The 18653-nt window shown below is 40.7% G+C and overlaps 1 protein-coding gene across 1 annotated transcript in view; it reads left to right on the top strand.

Annotated features, from left to right (window-relative positions):
• Window positions 1-689: 689 nt before the first annotated feature.
• fam126a (family with sequence similarity 126 member A) overlaps window positions 690-18653 on the top strand; it is a 56233-nt gene continuing 38269 nt past the window's right edge. Inside the window, exon 1 of the mRNA XM_046834592.1 lies at window positions 690-847. The gene's annotated coding sequence lies outside the window, so the exon portion shown is untranslated. The remainder of the gene's footprint in view (window positions 848-18653) is intronic.

Raw genomic sequence — 18653 nt, 5'->3', positions numbered from 1 at the left:
TAAAAATTTGTTTAACATGTACATCAAAAACACTATTATAAGCACTGTTTTCTATTCGTAGTTGTAGAGAAGGTAGGCTTATGCTAATAAAAGTGAGAAATGAAATATATTTGAGGATTTTGGACATTGGATTTGTGTTGTGTGTGTAATAAGACGAATAAAAAACTTTGACATGATGTCATCAACTTCATGATGGAAAAAAGCCTGACACAGCAAGTTTCTTTTTTTTTTTTACTATTTAAAACACGTGACCTATGTTGTATTGTAATTTAGATCACTCATAAAGAAGTATATATTTTTTTGTATAATATTTTGTATTCTAATATCATCCTGATATTTGCTTATTGGGATTATTTGCATTATATTCATGAGAAAAGGAGAAATATATTTCGTGTAAAATATACAAGGATATGAAAAAATACACAGATATTGAATAAAATAGGATGAAATGAAAAATTAAATGAAAAAAAATATATTATCATTATTAAATGTATTGATTTTATTTTATCGCTCGAATAACTACTCCAAAAAAAGTGCGTTGACAACCTAACCCTGATAGAGATTCAGGAATCCCGCTCTTACTCAAATTTGATTGGCTGCTATTTGTGGCGGACCGTTGACTCTTTAAATAGCCTACTCTGATTGGTTTATTTTGTTGCCGTTACGAGCAATTCCCCGCCCAATTATCTAAGGTAGGTTGAGTGGTGAGAGCAGTGCTGATGGACGCGTTGATTTCGCTGAATGGTTTCGCGTTCATGAAGTAACGGATGTCCGTCTGTGGGTGGAAAAAAGAAGAAACGAAGCGAAAAAAGAACAGACCAGAAGGAAAAATGAAGGTAGCATGAAAGTAAGTACCTGTTTAAACACGAAATTTGAGCTCAGTTAGACGCTAACTCTGTGACTTGTTGGTAGAGATAGAATGGTGGATGGAGAGATAGGGAGCCACATGTAGCAGCTCAGGGACTACTGCTAGCATAAACAGCTAACTTTTATAATTACTTTATATCACGAGTGCATAAGTAAATAAGTTAAATACAGAATAATAAGGCTGTCTTCGAGTTAATGAGTGAATTTGCTGTCAAATGGGACTTACATCAAGGCATGCATTCATTAATCTGGGTGTGTTTATACTGAGTACTGAAACCCTGCCCATATACCCAGTACTGAAACTCTGTCCGTATACCCAGTACTGAAACCCTGCCCATATACCCAGTAATAAAACCCTGCCCGTATACCCAGTAATAAAACCCTGCCCGTATACCCAGTAATAAAACCCTGCCCGTATACCCGGTACTGAAACCCTGCCCATATACCCGGTACTGAAACCCTGCCCGTATACCCAGTACTGAAACCCTGCCCGTATACCCGGTACTGAAACCCTGCCCGTATACCCGGTACTGAAACCCTGCCCGTATACCCGGTACTGAAACCCTGCCCGTATACCCGGTACTGAAACCCTGCCCGTATACCCGGTACTGAAACCCTGCCCGTATACCCAGTACTATATTGCTTTGCAGATTTCAACAGTTATATTTATATTAAGTTTGTAATTTTGCGTACCAGTATAGCTGTATTATTGCTAGAGACTCCAAGCACTTTTGTATGTTGCTCTGGATAAGGGCATCTGCTAAATGCCGCAAATGTAAATGTTGTTCATATACCCAGACCTGAAAGCATGTGTTTATACTCGGTACTAAAACCTTAAGTTTATATCTAGTTAGTGCTGCAGCTATTAATTTATTTATTAGTTACTCAAGGAATCAATTCAGCTCTATGTATAGTACTGAATTCCTGTGTATATACTGAGTACTGAAGTGCTGAAACCCTGTGTTTATGCCCAGTGCTGAAACCCTGTGTTTATGCCCAGTGCTGAAACCCTGTGTTTATGCCCAGTGCTGAAACCCTGTGTTTATACCCAGTGCTGAAACCCTGTGTTTATACCCAGTGCTGAAACCCTGTGTTTATACCCAGTGCTGAAACCCTGTGTTTATACCCAGTGCTGAAACCCTGTGTTTATACCCAGTGCTGAAACCCTGTGTTTATACCCAGTGCTGAAACCCTGTGTTTATACCCAGTGCTGAAACCCTGTGTTTATACCCAGTGCTGAAACCCTGTGTTTATACCCAGTGCTGAAACCCTGTGTTTATACCCAGTGCTGAAACCCTGTGTTTATACCCAGTGCTGAAACCCTGTGTTTATACCCAGTGCTGAAACCTTGATTTTATATTCAGTGCTGAAACCCCGTGTTTATACCCAGCGCTGAAACCCCGTGTTTATGCACAGTGCATTTGTATATTTGTACATGTAACATGAAGATAGTTCATGCTAGTTACACTAGCTGATATGTTAAATCGTAGATTTGATTGTAAACTTGTTCTCGGTTTCTAACTAAATAAAGCACATCAGATATTTGGTAGAACATAAAAAGCCATCACTGATTCATTCTTGTGAGCAGCGCTGGCCAGTGATTAGTTTTAGAGAAACAATGCTGATCAGTGATTGGTTGTGGGGAATCATGCTGATCAGTAAGGGGTTTACCGGTACACAAAATTCCCGGTTCGGTACGTATCTCGGATTTTAAATCATGGTTCAGTTTGATTTCGGTACGGATAGGGGGGATGAAATGCAAAACAAAATTACTTGTCATTTTTTATTAACGCAGTTTATTATTATTTACATTTGTGATAATTAACCTTTCAATAGTTTTACATTTTTAGAACAATTTTAAATAAAATGCCTGCTTGGTTTAAAATTTCTTTTGGCTGCTCCCATTAGGTGCCCACGTTAGGGGTTGCCACAGCAGATCATCAGTCTTCATACTACTCTGTCCTCTTCATCTGCCTCTTTCAACCCAACTACCTGCATGTCTTCCTTCACCACATCCATAAACCTCCTCTTTGGTCTTCCTCTTTTCCTCCTTCCTGGTGGCTCTATCCTCAGCATTCTCCTACCGATGCTGTCTAGCTACACTGTCCCCTGCCAACACTTTAAAAGTTTCCAATCTCCTTCAGGTTGCATCTTCTACATAGAACACAGTCCACCTGTGTGCACCTTCCTCCTCTCTCATATCTCTTATGATCCTCCTTGTTAAAATCCATATTTACCACTGCCATTTCTATCCTTTTAGCAAAATCCACCACCATCTGCCCTTCCACATTCCTCTCCTTAAAGCCATACCTACCCTTTACCTCCTCATCACCTCTGTTCTCTTCACCTACATGCCTATTAAAGTCTGCCTCAATCACCAATCTTTCATTCCTAGGTTCACCTTCTACCAATTTATCCAACTCGCTCCAGAATTTTACACTCTCCTCTATCTCACAGCCCACTTGTGCAGTATAACCACTGATGACATTTATCATCACCCCTTCAACTTCCATCTTCACGTTCATCACTCTATCAGAAACTCTCTTTACCTCCACTACACTCTTACTGTACTCTTCCTTCAGAATCACCCCTACACCATTTCTCTTTCCATCCACACCATGACAGAACAGTTTAGACCTCAACCTCCAATGTTCCTGGTCTTACTCTCTTTTCACTTGGTCTCCTGAACACACAACATATCTACCTTTCTCCTCTCCATCATATCAGTTACCTCTCTCCCTTTACCAGTCATAGTACCAACATTTAAAGTACTACCCCAAACCTCCACTCTCCTAAACTTCTTCTTTCCCTGCTGTCTCTGTAGATGTCTTCCTCCTTCCCTTCACCTACTTCAGCTAACAGTAGCCCAATTTCTACCGGTACCCTGTTGGCTAACGATACCTGTGGCGGTCGTTGGTAACCTGGGCCTCGGCCGATCCGGTATGAATTTCTGATTTAAATTTGATTTGGCACATGTTTTACTTTGGATGCACTTCCTAACGCAACCCTCCCCATTTATCCGGGCTTGGGACCGGCACTAAGAGTGCACTGACTTGTGCCTCTCTAATGGCTGGGTTGCCTGCTTGGTTTAAATGATATATAAACTAATATTTTGTAATTTTTTAAATGAAATAGAATTAAAATAAATAAATGCCAATATACTTTATTATATTGATTAAATTGATACTGTAGACTTTTTTTTCTTCCCTCATGGAGGTTTTTCTTTTAAATGACGTGTTTTATTTACTCAGTTTTACATGCTGTTCTGTCCTCTTGTCTACATGGTGTCCTGCTGTGGTCAGTGGTTAGTTTTGCCACGTGGGTTTGTACCAGCGAGCACCACTGCTGTGGGAGAAAACGCAAATGTTATTAGATTGTAAGACTTGTTTATTTTATGTGGCAGAGGTTTGAACTTTGTAGATTCCAGGACCGTGTGTCTCCTGGCTAGTGCTGTGTGTGTTTTGTGGAGTTTTTAAATTTCTTTCCATGAATCACTGATGCTGTTAATTTAAAGGTATTTTGAGTTTCTTCTGGTGTGAATTAGGGCTGTAAGACTAGGTTTGCTCCAGGGGTTTCTCAGGCTTGGTGGATGAGGAGATTCGTCATGGAAGCAGAGGGAGAGGCTATTTCTGGCTTTGTATAAAAATATCTGGAATTGAATTAGAATTGTACCAGGCTTCAATGCATGTACTAAAATGATCACACTTCCCTCTACTAGTGTGCATGCTGTAAAGACCAAGCAGATTTGATGTTCATTTGCAGATGTTTCTTCAATGACACTTTGATCAGAATTTTAGCCCAAACCATGTGAGATTTCGCTTCAGAACTGTAATTTTATATTGAAATTTAGGTTCCTCTCTGGGAATCTGAAGTATGAATGGGTATAGAGTGACTCGTGCTTAACGGATGATTATTTAAACATTGTTTTAGTCTTCTTCCAGACTTCAGTGTTTGGTTTGGCTTCGGTGTGTGTGTCTGCTATACCCTTTGATTCCTGTTCATAGCTGATAGGAGAAGATGCAGCTCAGTTCAGTATGTTGCTCCCTCCTGAGATGGTTTGAAGACCTTAATGCACACGTCAGATATCCCATAGCCTTTTTGTCCTGTTCATTCACCTCCTACTTAATCGTCATCATCAATGCTTGCTTGTTCTGAGATCCGTTTCTCCATAACGTGGTTGTATAGAGTGGTTAGACGACCCAAACCCAGGGTCAGAGGTCCCAGATCCTTCCTGTCTTCTGAATGAACTAGATTGTTCTTTCACCTTCAACCTCTCATCATTGTTGGTGGACGACCAATTAATCGGTTTTGTCGATTAATTGGCACCCATAATTGATTGCTGGAACTATCGGCTATCTGCAAAAATAATACTGATAGTTTTTCCGCGTTGCGATATTCAGTACGAGAGCAGCCTCTAGAGGCGAATCGCTGGTGCCACGTGCTGTTTATATTGGGTGTATTTTTTTTTTATTTTTATTTATTTTTTTATTTTATTTTATTCCTTTTTTTCTTATACACTCATTTTGGATGTAACTGTTCTTTATTTGGAGTGTTACTTTTTTTGTTTCACTTTGAATGCATGTCTTTCATTTCCCTTAATATTGATCATTTATAATTCATATATTCAAATTTCATTTGGCACATTTTAAAGATTCAGTACCTTTTTTCTTTTTGTAGTAAAGTCCAGTATTATCGAAAGTACAATCCAACTTTTCTATCTGTATTATTCAACCTTTAATCATCACCTGTTCTCGTTCTAAGATGCTTTTCTGCTTGACATTTGTTGTATAGAGTGGTTGATGACCCAAACCCACATACATCAGATGTCTGAGTTCTCCTGACTCCTGAATAAACCAGACTGTTGATTCACCTCAGACCTCTCATCTTCAACAAGGTGTTTCCTCCTTCTGATTCTCACAGGGTGGACAAGTGAGACATTTTCTTTTTTTTTTTTTTGTATTTATTTATTTTTTATTTTTTATGTAAAGAGCTTCCTCTCACGCTCGTCTTAACTGGTGACGTGTGGACTCGGCCACACCATCTGACATTTCAGTGACCATTAAGCTTGACATTTCTTCTGTCTGAAGAAGCTTTCGGTCTTATATAATGTGTACATTTTATTCCTGCTCTCGCCCAGAAGCTTGACGCACTGTGTGTGTGTGTGTGTGTGTGTGTGTGTGTGTGTGTGTGTGTGTGTGTGTGTGTGTGTGTGTGTGTGTGTGTGTGAGTGAGAGAGAGAGAGAGAGATAGTGTTGGGTTTTTATCTAGTAGAGGACAGTATTACAGGAAGCAGTGTTGTGTAATAAAAATGCATTGTCAGGTTGCTGTATACGAACACGTAAAATATTTTTGCAAGGAAATAAACACTTCAGAAGAAGTGTGTGGGGGTGTGGGTGTGTGTGTGTGTAAAAGCATGGTTGAAAGCCAAGGCTAGCTCGACCTGTGTATTTTGGCGTGCTCTAAGTGTTGACTGTATAAGAAGGAGAGATGGAAACTGGTGATAATGCAGTAGATAACTCCTGTCGGTCCACACCTGATGATAAGAAGTGGAGTAAATGAATTTAGGAACAAAGTGCAGTTTGTGTTAATTAGTTATTAAATAATAATGAGTTATATGGAAGCAAACTCTGATTTCAACAAATACTTTTATACAGCAGGTCAAAGGTCTCTTAAGGCCGCTCTCGTACTGTCTAATGACAGCAGACCCCCTCAGATGCAACCTATGGATTTTTGCAGATAGTTCCAGCAATCAACTATCGGTCCCAATTAATTGGCAAAACTGATTAATCGGTTGACCTCTAATTACAACCCAGCAGGAAGGTTACAGTGACTCAAATAGCCAATCTTTACAACTGTGGTAAACTGAAAAGCATTTTAAATAGAGGTAGTTTATTGCTGGAACCTTCGGCTATCGGCAAAAATCATACCAATAGTTTTTCAGGGTTGCGTTATACAGTACGAAAGCAGCCTCTAGAGGCGCTGATTATTTGAAGTGTCCTTTTTTTTTTTTTTTTTTTTTATTCATTTATTTTTTATACATTTTCGATGTAGCTACTTTTATTTATTTCAAGTGTTATTTTTTGCTTCAGTTTGTATGCATATCTTTTTATTTTTCTTAAAACTATTGATTAATCGTTTATTGGTACGATTCAACCCAGCTATCAGTAGCGATAAATCCACTGTCGGTCGATCTCTAATTGCAAAAAACTTAAAATATTTATAATAATAATTCATCGTTTCAGGTGGTTTAGGGTCCATGTTGGCTTCCACCCCAGTCAGTCAAAAAACAGGACTTTGAAGCTGTTGGATAACCGAAAGGAATTTTAATTTTTTAAGCGCGAAAGGCGCTTATCCTGTAGGCTCAGCTTCCTCTTTTTGATCTTCTGGCTTATTTGGTTGCAGTTGTAGCTCTTTTGCTCTTATGTGGAAGCTTCCTGAGCCTTCCTGTCCTCTGAATGACACAGTCTGTTCATTTGTCTCTGACCTCTTAACATCGCAAGTGTTAAAGCATCTACCTATTATAACATGGGTAAGTGTTATTATGTTTACATTACGGTAATTTGCGGTGTATTTGTTTGTTAAAATTGGCTACAAATACTTTTTAAGTGCAGAAATAAGCTATCGAATGAGATCTCAGAACGGATTAAATCACTTTTACATTCATTCTTATGGGGAAAATCAGTTCGAACGTACGAGCAAATGGATCTACGAGCAATTTTCAAGAACGAATTATGCTCATACAACGGAGTTTTACTGTAACACTAAATTGGAAGGACAATTGTGTAGGACAAGTGAAGCGGGAAATTTTCCCTTCACTTCAAACCTGCTCCAGCATGACCATGCCCCCTCACGCACACAAAGCCACCTTCATAAACATATGCTTTACATTGGTCTGACTCAGGGCTGGGCGGTATGATGGTATATACCAGGGGTATTCAATTAAAATTCAAAAAGGTCCAGTTACTAAAATTTTCTCCCAGCAAAGGTCCGGATCTTATGTTGTCACTTAAAATAGTGTACCCTCATGTTAATAAAATCAATAACGCACATACATTTCTATATAATTTATTGTTAAATTTCAAGTGTTTTCAAAGTATTATGCTTTTAACATACCGAAAAGTCTGAACTTGTATGGCACTTGAATGGAAAACAATACTGTAGTTGTCTTTACTACATGTCAAGTAACAGACACTGAAATTATTCTGAATAAAATAAATAAAAAGTGCAAACACAGCTTTGAGCAGCCTGAACTTAGGGCCTATTTCAAGTAATGTAAAACATTCAGAATCTTTTGAATAAAATAAAAGTGCTTTTAATCTTCAAGAAAAAAAATAAACAAAAGACATTTGAGCTGCCACCTTTTTAAAACATGAACTACATTTTAAATAAAATAACACAGGAAACTTAGGCGAATGCCTACATTTCAAGTAAAATAGAACAGGGCAGAATTTACTGAATAAAAGAAAAGTGCAGAACTTTGAGCAGCTCCCTTTTCCATCTCACAATGACAATGGGATTTTTTTTATTTTTTCACACATGTCGTCTTTTTGTTTACCGTCAAGTAAAGTTTCTGCAGCCGCATTTAAGCACTTCTTTACAACTGTCACATCGCTGAATGCTTTCTTGTGTTGCGCCAAAATCCACGCGATCTTTAACGAACACTCATTTGCACGTTGCTGCCCTGTAAATGCATGCGTGATGACACGAGTAGACCTGTCATACTGTGCTTTCAATTCAATAATTTTACTTGCCCTCACTGCGGACTTCTGCGGGTACATTTCCTCAAACGACCCGTGTTTGGTCTCATAGTGACGCTTAACGTCGCCACATTTTCACAGCATATGAGACACAAAGGTTTAGAACTGGCTGCAGGCAGAATAAACATGTATTTGTCCGTCCATTCATTTTTAAAAGTTCGGTTTTCAGCATCTACTTTTCTCATTTTTGAGCAAGCCATTTTCTCTCATCTCCTCTTTATCTCACACTCGCTGTTGCTGAAAGGTAAACAATCGATTTCATTGGCTTGGCTATTGATGACGCTCCTGTCGTAATTACTAGATTAGCTGCGCATGAACAAATGATTTATATTTTTATTAATATCAAAGATTTTAACGGGTCCGGGCAGACTCGTCACTCGGCCCGGACCCGGACTGCGGTCCGCCATTTGATGATGCCCGGTATATACCATTACCGTGGAATAAATTGTCCGCCAGAATTAAATTTATTTACTTTTTGTGTCCACGACAACATGTAGATAAGTGGGCATGGCTAACTGCACATGAGCCCGAGGTGAGCGCTAGGATTTTTGTCAAAAACACAATCTTTTGTCGATTTTCCAGAATAACTTCCTATTGAAATAACTATACCGTGAAAAAAATTGCTCGAGATATAATTTTGATGGTACTGCCTACCCTTAGTTAGAGTGGAAGATCTCCTGCTATGACCCACAACCCTGTTGAGCATCTTTAGGATGAACGTGAACGCTGACCCGCACCCCAGGCCTCCTCACCTTAAATACATCAGTACTTGACTTTACTAACACCCTTGTGACTGAATGAATCTCTCACAAATCTCCACAAAAATCTAGTGGAACATCTTCCCTGAAGACTGGAGGAGTTATGAGAGCAAATGGAGACTAAATGTGGAATGTTTAAAAAGAAGCACGTAGCAATTAACTGGTCAGCTGTGCTCAAACGTTTTGGGAGGTTTTATATAGTGTATGTATTTTCACATGTTTTTCAGTGTTTGCTGAATGACCGCGGAAACGCTTGATAACGTTGTAGATACTGTAACTCCTGATGTCCTACACCTGCTGATAAGTGGCTGACGTCGAATAAATGGTAAACTTTCATGACCCGAGTACATACAGTCGAGCTTATGTAAATATGGCGTTGTTTTTATTTAGTGCTTCCCCGAACAAACCATTTCCCCCAGTAGGCGTTTGCATAAAGCCCACACGACACAATAATACACACAAATGGCAAATTCAATAGTGTACACACACTTCATAGTTCTTCAAGAGCCGCCTGTCTGTAGAAACCACACATAATTAGGTTTTTCAGCTTCTACACGCATTATCCAACTGCGAATATACCATTTTTAGATCCCTTTTATCAGACTTGTACATTGTGGGCGCTTGTTTTTCCATTCTGTGTAAACTCTAGAGACTGATGTGTGTGTGTGTGTGTGTGTGTGTGTGTGTGTGTGTGTGTGTGTGTGTGTGTGTGTGTGTGTGTGTGTGTGTGTGTGTGTGTGTGAGCTGCAATCCCTAGAGATTACTGGTTTCTGAAATACTCAGACTGTCTTGCACCAATAGCCATGACAAAATCACTTCGATCACATTTTTTCCCCTTGTGTTATATCTGCTTGATTTTGAGGTAAGGAAACGTGTAATGCCTTTCCTTACATTTCTGGCACGTGATTGGCTTACAAGATCGTATATTTGATTGCAGAAGCGTTAAAGCAGCTGGCGAGTGGTTATTAGTTGTGGTTATTTTTTGCGGGCATTTTTTTTTTAAGTAATATTTGAACAGAAGCATCTATGGCAGGGGTCACCAACCTTTTTAAAACTGAGAGCAACCGTAATTTCCGGACTATTAAGCGCACCCATATATAAGCCACACCCACTGAATTTTACAAAGATTTTTATTTTGAACATAAATAAGCCGCACCTTTCTATAAGTGTATGCGTACACTGAAAATAATGAACTGTACACAGGCTTTAATGAAAGACAGTGTCTGTTACACGGCTTGTATCTAAACAGTAGCCTACCAAGAAAGTCACTGTTCACTGTCGTCCTCCTTCCTTTCACAACAATGTCTCTCGGGAGTTTATCTTTTGGCATCGTCGTGCGTTTAAAAATCACCATCGGTGAAGCTTTTCTCCCGATGCTGTGCAGCTCAGAACACAGGTGAAATGTGTTTTTTCATGCCCGGTTGTTTTCAGCGTGACGAATGATTCGCATTTCCTGTAGACAGTCCGAGTGAGCGGCAGGTCAAACGTCAGAGGAACATCATCCATATTTATGATGTGGTGCGGCCCGATTCAGTGGCAGCGCATCTGATTTAATATAAAGAGTTTTATTGGTTCACCTGAACCCGTTCCGCAATTTCATTGGTCTGTTTTGGGGCTCAGTTTTTTGGCATGAAGTTTGTGCTGAAATACAGCTGAAATACATTTGGGTACGTTCTATAGAGGTGTACTCGGGTCACACTATTATTTTCAATCGTTTCCCAAACATTGAACACTGAAACTTCTGAAAAATGTTAAAAAGGAAAGGAAAGGAAAGGCGCTCTGATCCACGCCATTTTTCGCCTGGCGTTTATTTCTTTTCCAGCTCAAGTGTGGACAAAAGTCCAAAATGGAGAGAAAAATCTGCATTTTTAAACCTATTAGTGGGTAGAGGTCGACCGATAGTGGATTATGCCGATACCGATATCATGTAAAATAGTACTGAATTTTATTACACCCCCCCGCCCAAAAAGAGAGCACTGAAAGGTGAAAATATGTATAAATTCATTAATAAATACAATTCGATAGTTATATATAATACATCATACAGCGCTCTCCGTGCACTGCGCAGTCTCTTGTGTAAAAACAAACAGCATGTGTAATCAGTGATTTGCCTCTAGAGGCCGCTCTCATAACGACAGCAGACAGGAAGCCGGAAAAACTATCGGTATGGATCGACTATCAATGCCGATTAATGAGCAAAACTGACTTGTTTCGAATTGATCCACTTTGGAGAGCGTTTAAAAAAAACTACGCTTTTCGCTGACTGAAAACTCTGCCTCAGTACGGACGGAAGTCCAAAACGGTGAGAAAAAAAATATGCGTTTTCAAATGAAATGGTATGTGTGTGGACACTTCCAGCACTGTGTGTCTTTAAATATTAATGGTTATTGCTTGTCAGGTTAAAAATAAGCATTATAAGATTATTTCTATAGTCCAGCTGAATGGATAAACCCCCCCTTTTTTCCTTTGTCCTTTCTTTTTCCCTGCCAGGTGCATTTCCTTCTTTTGCACTTGTCTCTTTGTTTGGCCCTGGTGCTTTCTTCCTCTAGGCTGCTTCATGACCCATGGACATGGATGGGGATTTCTGCTCTCATTCAGGTGCAATCACATCTCTCAGCCTCGATTCTGCTCTGATCAGTGATGACATCCTGCTGGATATCAAGCGGTTTTTTTTTTTTTTTTTTTCTTGTGCAGTCTTTAGTGGTGATTAAGAGTTAAATTCATAATCCTAAGGGTTGCTTCTGTCCATTTTGGGACAGTTTATAGCCGAACGATTTCCTGCAGGATCTGTATCCCTGAAAGACGGATCTCCTGGAGAGAGACGTGTGTCAGGGTGACGATATCTAACATCTAGCACCACAGGAAAAAGCAGCCAGGCCAGATTATTCTCATTCACACCCTGCCGTTGCACAATCCTTTCCTTTCTGCTCTCCCATTGGTCCCTCCGCTTGCTAACTACTGATCTGAAGTCAGGTGGGAGGAGCATGGAGTGTGTGTGTGTGTGTGTGTGTGTGTGTGTGTGTGTGTGTGTGTGTGTGTGTGTCGGTTTGTGGGTGTGAGCGTGCAACAGGAAGCAGAGTCAAGGGTTTTTTTTTTTTTAGTTGAGCAGGGTTAGTCAGTGGGTGTGCTGTGCCTTCTCACATCTCTCTTCAGCTGGACCCGGTGAGTATATTTAACCCCCTGTCACATCTCTGTAGGAATTCTCCCGCGTGTTAGCAGGCGTGAAGCTGTCAGGCTCCGTGGACTTCGGCGTGGGCGAGCGAGGATATTTCCGTCCGGCTCCTGCTCGGGGTGTAATGAGTCACATTTCGGTCCGGTCAAAAAAGAATAAACGCTCTGGAGAAGAGCGCTGATTTCAGGAGAGCCACGGAGTTTCTCCTGGTTCTTTTTCTTTCGCGACTCGCAGGCGGAAATCCGTTGCGGTTTCTAGCGGCTGGAATGACACCATATCTGCGCCGAGGCTTATCGCGTGCGTGTAAGTGGAAAAGAGGGACAAATAAAAACGCCAAACTAGACATTCAGCTTTCCATTTGTCGAATAGTACATGGTGATGTTGGCATCTCTCACTGGGCATGAAGTCATCGAGGTGGAGCGAGTGCACAAGTATGAGGCACAGTCCTAAGAATCTGGGGACTGGTGGTTTTCTCAAATTCTTGATCTCTCAGGAGAAAGGAAAACTCATTCATTTAGATACAGATGCGTCGAATTGTATATAAAGTCTACAAGCTGTAATTATCTTCCTAATAGCTTTAATTATCTTATTTCTTTGACATATTGTATTTTCACTTGCTGAGATTTTTTTTCTCTCTCCAAAGTCCTAAACCAGCTGTATGTAATCTTTATGTAAAGAATACAGCCTGATGGGTTGTGCTTTTAAAGGACGGTTACGTACTCCAGTAAAATTACAAAAGTTTTTCCCTTCAAATGTACTTAAGTATCCAAAGTACTGTGATTTATTATGGCTCTAATGTTCCTATTATCATTTTTTTGTCACAAGACTCATTTGCTTAATCAAGTTGCTCAGTTAATGTGAAAAGACTCTGTGACTCTCAGCACACTGATCTATTAATAGAATGATATTAATCAGTGTTTGACTCGTTAATACTAATTAAAACGATCATGAGCCCAAATCCTGAACCTGGCGGGTTCGATTCTGGTCTTCCATCGTTTATTCCTCTCTAAATGTTCTGCTTGCTGTTAACCTGATGCTGAACTGTATGTTGGTGATGAGTAATACACCAAGTGCTAATCAAAACAAGTTTGAAACGGAGCGAACGACCCTGATTGGTGGCTCGCTGCGTGTTTGACCAGTTACGTTTTTACGCACTCATAAATACATTTCACAAAATGTCGTTGAGTAAAAAGTAAAATGATTGACTTTTGAAATGTAGTGAAGTTCATGTCTCCTTAAATAGAAATACGAAAAAGATATTTAAGTACAGTAACGGATTACATTTACTTCATTACCCTCCACCACTGGTGGTCCGAAACTATTGACACTCATTAAACTGGATGCTCTGAAGTGTTTTATTCATCATACAGCAGAGAAACTCTTCACTGCTACCAAGAAGGTTCTGATTTACATGACGGCGAGACGTTGGTCCATCAGCATGAGCTCACCATCATGTCTTCCATCCACTTTTTCAGTCAACGGAAACATCACTTTTGCAGCGCGGATCGTGAAAAGGGAGGCTTTCGAAAAACGACGTCGCTTTTGAATTTATCCGGAACAGTGTAGCCTTCGTTAAGGGCCATTGGTGACGTGTAGTTAACTGGGGTAAACCGCAGGTCTTGTGTGGTTTTCTGGGTGTGCAAGTTTTGGATACATGGTGATGTGTAGATGACCGGGTCTCCAGCAGGGCTTGTGCTCTAAAGGACAATTGGTCAACCAGCGACATGTTCATGGACACCATGGAGGGCTGGTGAAGAACAAGTTGGTGAAAAGGTTAAAGGAATAAAGTCAGACCAAACCAAACATCGCGGCATAGCCGCCGAAAGGTCAGAGGTTTCTCTGACAGATATGTGAGAATCAGGACTGGGCCTTGGAGACAAGGAAGAAGGTGGTCTGGTCTGATGAATCATGTTTTCTTTTATATTATGTGATTTGTGATGTGTGTGTTGGTGGGACATGTTGGAGAGATGGTACCTGGATGCACTATGAAGGAAAGGATGCAGGCAGTGGAATCCTTGGGGTGATATTCTGCTTGGAAACATTTTGACAACCGAAAAGCTGTTGCAGAGCAGATCATTGAAACACTGTTCCCTAATCCCTAGTATGAAAGAGTTCATGAGTTTAAGGGCTCAAATCCCATCATAAAATTCCTCGCATCTCGGTCTGATCTGGATCTGATGCTGGACAAACAAGTCTCCATGAGGTCTGCTGCTACTTGCTTGGTTCCAGATACCACACACACACACACACCTTCTTGTGGAGTCCATTGAAGTGTATATTACCCAATATTTCACAGGTGGTTTCATGGGTGTATTTTTACGTATCCTTCACACACACACACACACACACACACACATACACACACACACACAAAATTGCAAATGATATGTGTATCTATTATGTATAACTTATTAATACATTTCCAAGTATGTTTTTATAAAAGCAACAGTAAAGGTTTTCTCACACCCCTGTCGGGGTTGTACAGGACCGAGCCTGGCAGGGGTGACGTGTTTACTGTGGAGATACCTTCACGTGTTCTACCGACGTGAAGTGAAAAGCAAACACGCTGCTGCTCACCCTGTACTCAGACGGTCTCACATGCCTCGTTACTCTTATTACATCTGGTTGAATTGCGCTTCGTTCCCAGGGCTATGAGCAGCATATGCAGAGAGCTGCGGTCTTCTCAGTGTGGTCTGTGTTCACTTCTTTTCTTCTTCTCTTAGCGTGTCAAGGAAGTGCTTTCGAGCAGGGGCTCGGCATTTTTGCGGTTTCTGCTCTGCTTCTACAGAAACTAACTTTTCGGCAAAATTTACACGGAAAAACGATGGCGTGAGACGGCTTGCGTTTCTGGGAAGGGTTACTCGAGTTGTGTAGCTGGGATTGTAGAGGCTCGTGGTTTGGGTCAAATAGTTAGGAATATTTTTTATTTTTCGGTTTGAATGCTTGATGTAGCTCTTTTCATGGGCTTAAATAGAAAGGAAATGAAGATGCATGTAAGTGCATATATCAGGGATATGAAGACTATCATATAGATAACGCGAAGCACTGATTACAAGCAAAAAACGATTGATTTCCATATAATTGTTAGCAGATGCGCTATACTTTTATTTCGAAAGCGACCAATAATCTGTGACCAATATTTTATATTGGGGCTGAAACGATTCCTCTGTTCCCGACTGTAGAGTCCCTGGCTATCTTTAAGTGACTGTTGAAGACCCACCTCTTCCTGAAACACTTAAATTAGCACTTTCCAAGTTTGCTTTGTAAAAAAATCAAGAGTCTGATTTATTTTAAGTTTGTAATCTCATGTACAAGTGTAGATTTATTCATTGCTAGAGACTTATTCATAGATTCATTGCTTTATTCATACACTAACAGCTTCAAACTTCAGCAGGACAACATGCTTACCAGTGAATGCAATATAAATGTCGAATGTTTACGACAAATAGTCTGAATAGCGAGAAACATTCAGAATGGGAGAGGGAGAAAATGTCAGAATTGCGACGGGGGCAAAAAGAATTAATAAAACAATTTCTGATGTGGCGAAAACGGGCTTCCATAGATTCAGGCCAAGAATTGACTTATCGCAACGCTACGGAGACTTGAGAGTTGCATAGAATACAGATTAACATGGCAGAGGTAGAGCTGTAACTTCCTGGAGACACAACATTAAAAGAACACCTGGTTTTATTTAATCTCTTTTCTTTTCTTCGTAAAAGGGCCGTGCATTAGAAGTCGCAAGGCGCTTAAGGAAATCGATGTTTTGCTGTTTGTCTGAAGCAAAAAAATAAAAATGAGCTATTTGTACCATATTGAATTGCTCAGCATCCTGTTTTTTTCCATCGAATCACATTGTGTCTAATGGAATCGAATCTCACCGCATCGTAATGGGGCGAATCATAAATCGCATCACATCGGTAGCTGCTCCATATGTAGCTTTTAATGCCTCGTATCGTTGAAAATGCTTCGAGATGCCTCAGTTATGGAGATGCACATCCCTAATACATAAGACTGAATCAGAGACTGGGACTGAAACAGTCACGCTTTGAGCTTTGGCTGAGCCTCCTCATAGCGACCGACCTGCCCCACAGCGATCGAATCATGCTAAACGCTTCATCAACAACACCGTGGATGTGCTACCGGATGGCTCATGTATTGAGAACTTGCCATTTATTTATTTGCAGCAGTGCGTTTAATGAGCGAGTACCTTCGTTTGTTCAGGTGTACACCTGTGGAGAAGTTCCTCCTCAAGGAAATGTGCAGGTTACAAACTGTAAATGTACAGAAAATGTACAGTTTTGTTTCGCAGGGATGCGGTTTTGACAGCGTCCATGTGGATATAACAAAAGAACAACTCAAAAAAATTTGATCATTGGTGGTGGTTTATGCTCCTGGGGTTGAACCATGACAATGAATCTTCATAATAGGCACGATCATGATGATCTTCAAATAATAAAAAGTCTCTCTAAATATACACCGTCTCCAGGGTATCATGCGCTAACTGTGTCAGTAATGTCGCACCGCCTCGGGCTTATAAATATTAAATCATTGTGTATTTATTCCGTCTAGTAACAGACGTAACAATATGAACCCCTGCAGCAGATGTTGGAGTAAAAGGTTAACTGAGTAGCAGCAAAGCGTTATCGATATAATATGTACGTGGCGTTTATTCTCTTCCTGTCCTCTTCTATTCCTCATCTAAGTCTGAAGCTATTAATAAATGCCATGCACTTTGCCATCGTCCACCTCCTGACTCATCTGAGTGCTTTTCCTGAGGGCCAGCCTTGTTATTTTCGGCTGTGTTTCATGAAGCTGAAAGAGCAAACAGCTTTTTTTGACACTATCCTTTAGACGGTATGTTTCAGTGGACATATAGATGGGCAGGGCTTTTTTCACAGGGTTGCAGTGGTGAATAATGGTACACCATAACACTTTTATATTAGAGGTTGACCGATTAATCTGCAAATTAGGCCGATTATTAGGCAGCCGCATCTGGCGCATCAAAATGCCTGTGTACGTTGTGCGCTTGCGTGAAAGTACAGAACTCTTCCATACCAGCAGGTGGCAGTAGTCCGTATTAAGCATCCAAACAGGGAAAACCGGAAGAGCTCGGACCGTGTATATGAAGCGAGCAGCGTTTACACCCATCATTCCTACCGGATTCCCGCAGCTTTTTTTTTTTCATTCTGCCAGATCGGAAAGACAAACAAGAATCACAAACAAGTATTGGTTCGTTTCCTCTTTATTTTACATTTGCTTTTGTCAGTTCCTTTTTTTTTTGGGTTTGTTTTCCTCATGTGCTCATTCACTATGCTGAATAGCCAATCGGAGTTCTCTCGCTCGTCGCCGATTCGATGGAAAACAATTGACGGCGTTCAACTAGAGGCATCGGTGCGGAAAACACCGGAAAAACTATAGCCGACCGACCGACTCAAAAACCACCCGACATTTCCATCCCATCAGCTCGGCCTTAACTTCTCATCCTTGCCTTTTAGATTGATTGGTTAAATATGATGCTACATTATGGAGAAAATTAGAAGAACATTTGAAAAGGGAATGCTGTAACTTTTTGGAACCGTATTCTCTCGTCGGCTGTGTTCTCTCGTCGGTTCTCTGGTAGCGATGCAGGAATGACAGGCGGTGATAAGGTCAAACGTCAGCCCCTAATAAGGTCTCTGCATGGCTTTTTACTTTCCTGCTCATGACAATCTCATCTGTTCTCATTATTCAGCCTGCCAATTTCCGAGCTCGTACAGAGACACAGTCGGAGACTACAGATTAGCCCAGGCAGGGGGAGAAGACTTCAGGCCATCCAACCAGATGCTCTCCCTTAGCGTCGAATCTTGAAACCTTCTCCATCGTGTCACGCAGTTCATATCCACTGCAGCTGAGACACGTTTTCCAAACTCTTTGCCTCTCCTTTCCATAAACCACAAATGAGTCACTGGCCGAATGTTTTGTTGCGTTTCGTTTCTAAGGCGCCGTCTGTCACGAGTTCTTCAGTGTCCAGTGGTGTGGGGAGTGAAGTCGAGTCAGTGTTTCAGGTCGACACCAGTCAGCGCTGACGTCTCACGTGCGTTTGCGTGATTCCCTAAATTA

The sequence above is a fragment of the Silurus meridionalis genome, chromosome 22, assembly GCF_014805685.1.
Source record: "Silurus meridionalis isolate SWU-2019-XX chromosome 22, ASM1480568v1, whole genome shotgun sequence".
NCBI lineage: Eukaryota > Metazoa > Chordata > Actinopteri > Siluriformes > Siluridae > Silurus > Silurus meridionalis.
This window is presented reverse-complemented; position numbering and strand designations above follow the sequence as displayed.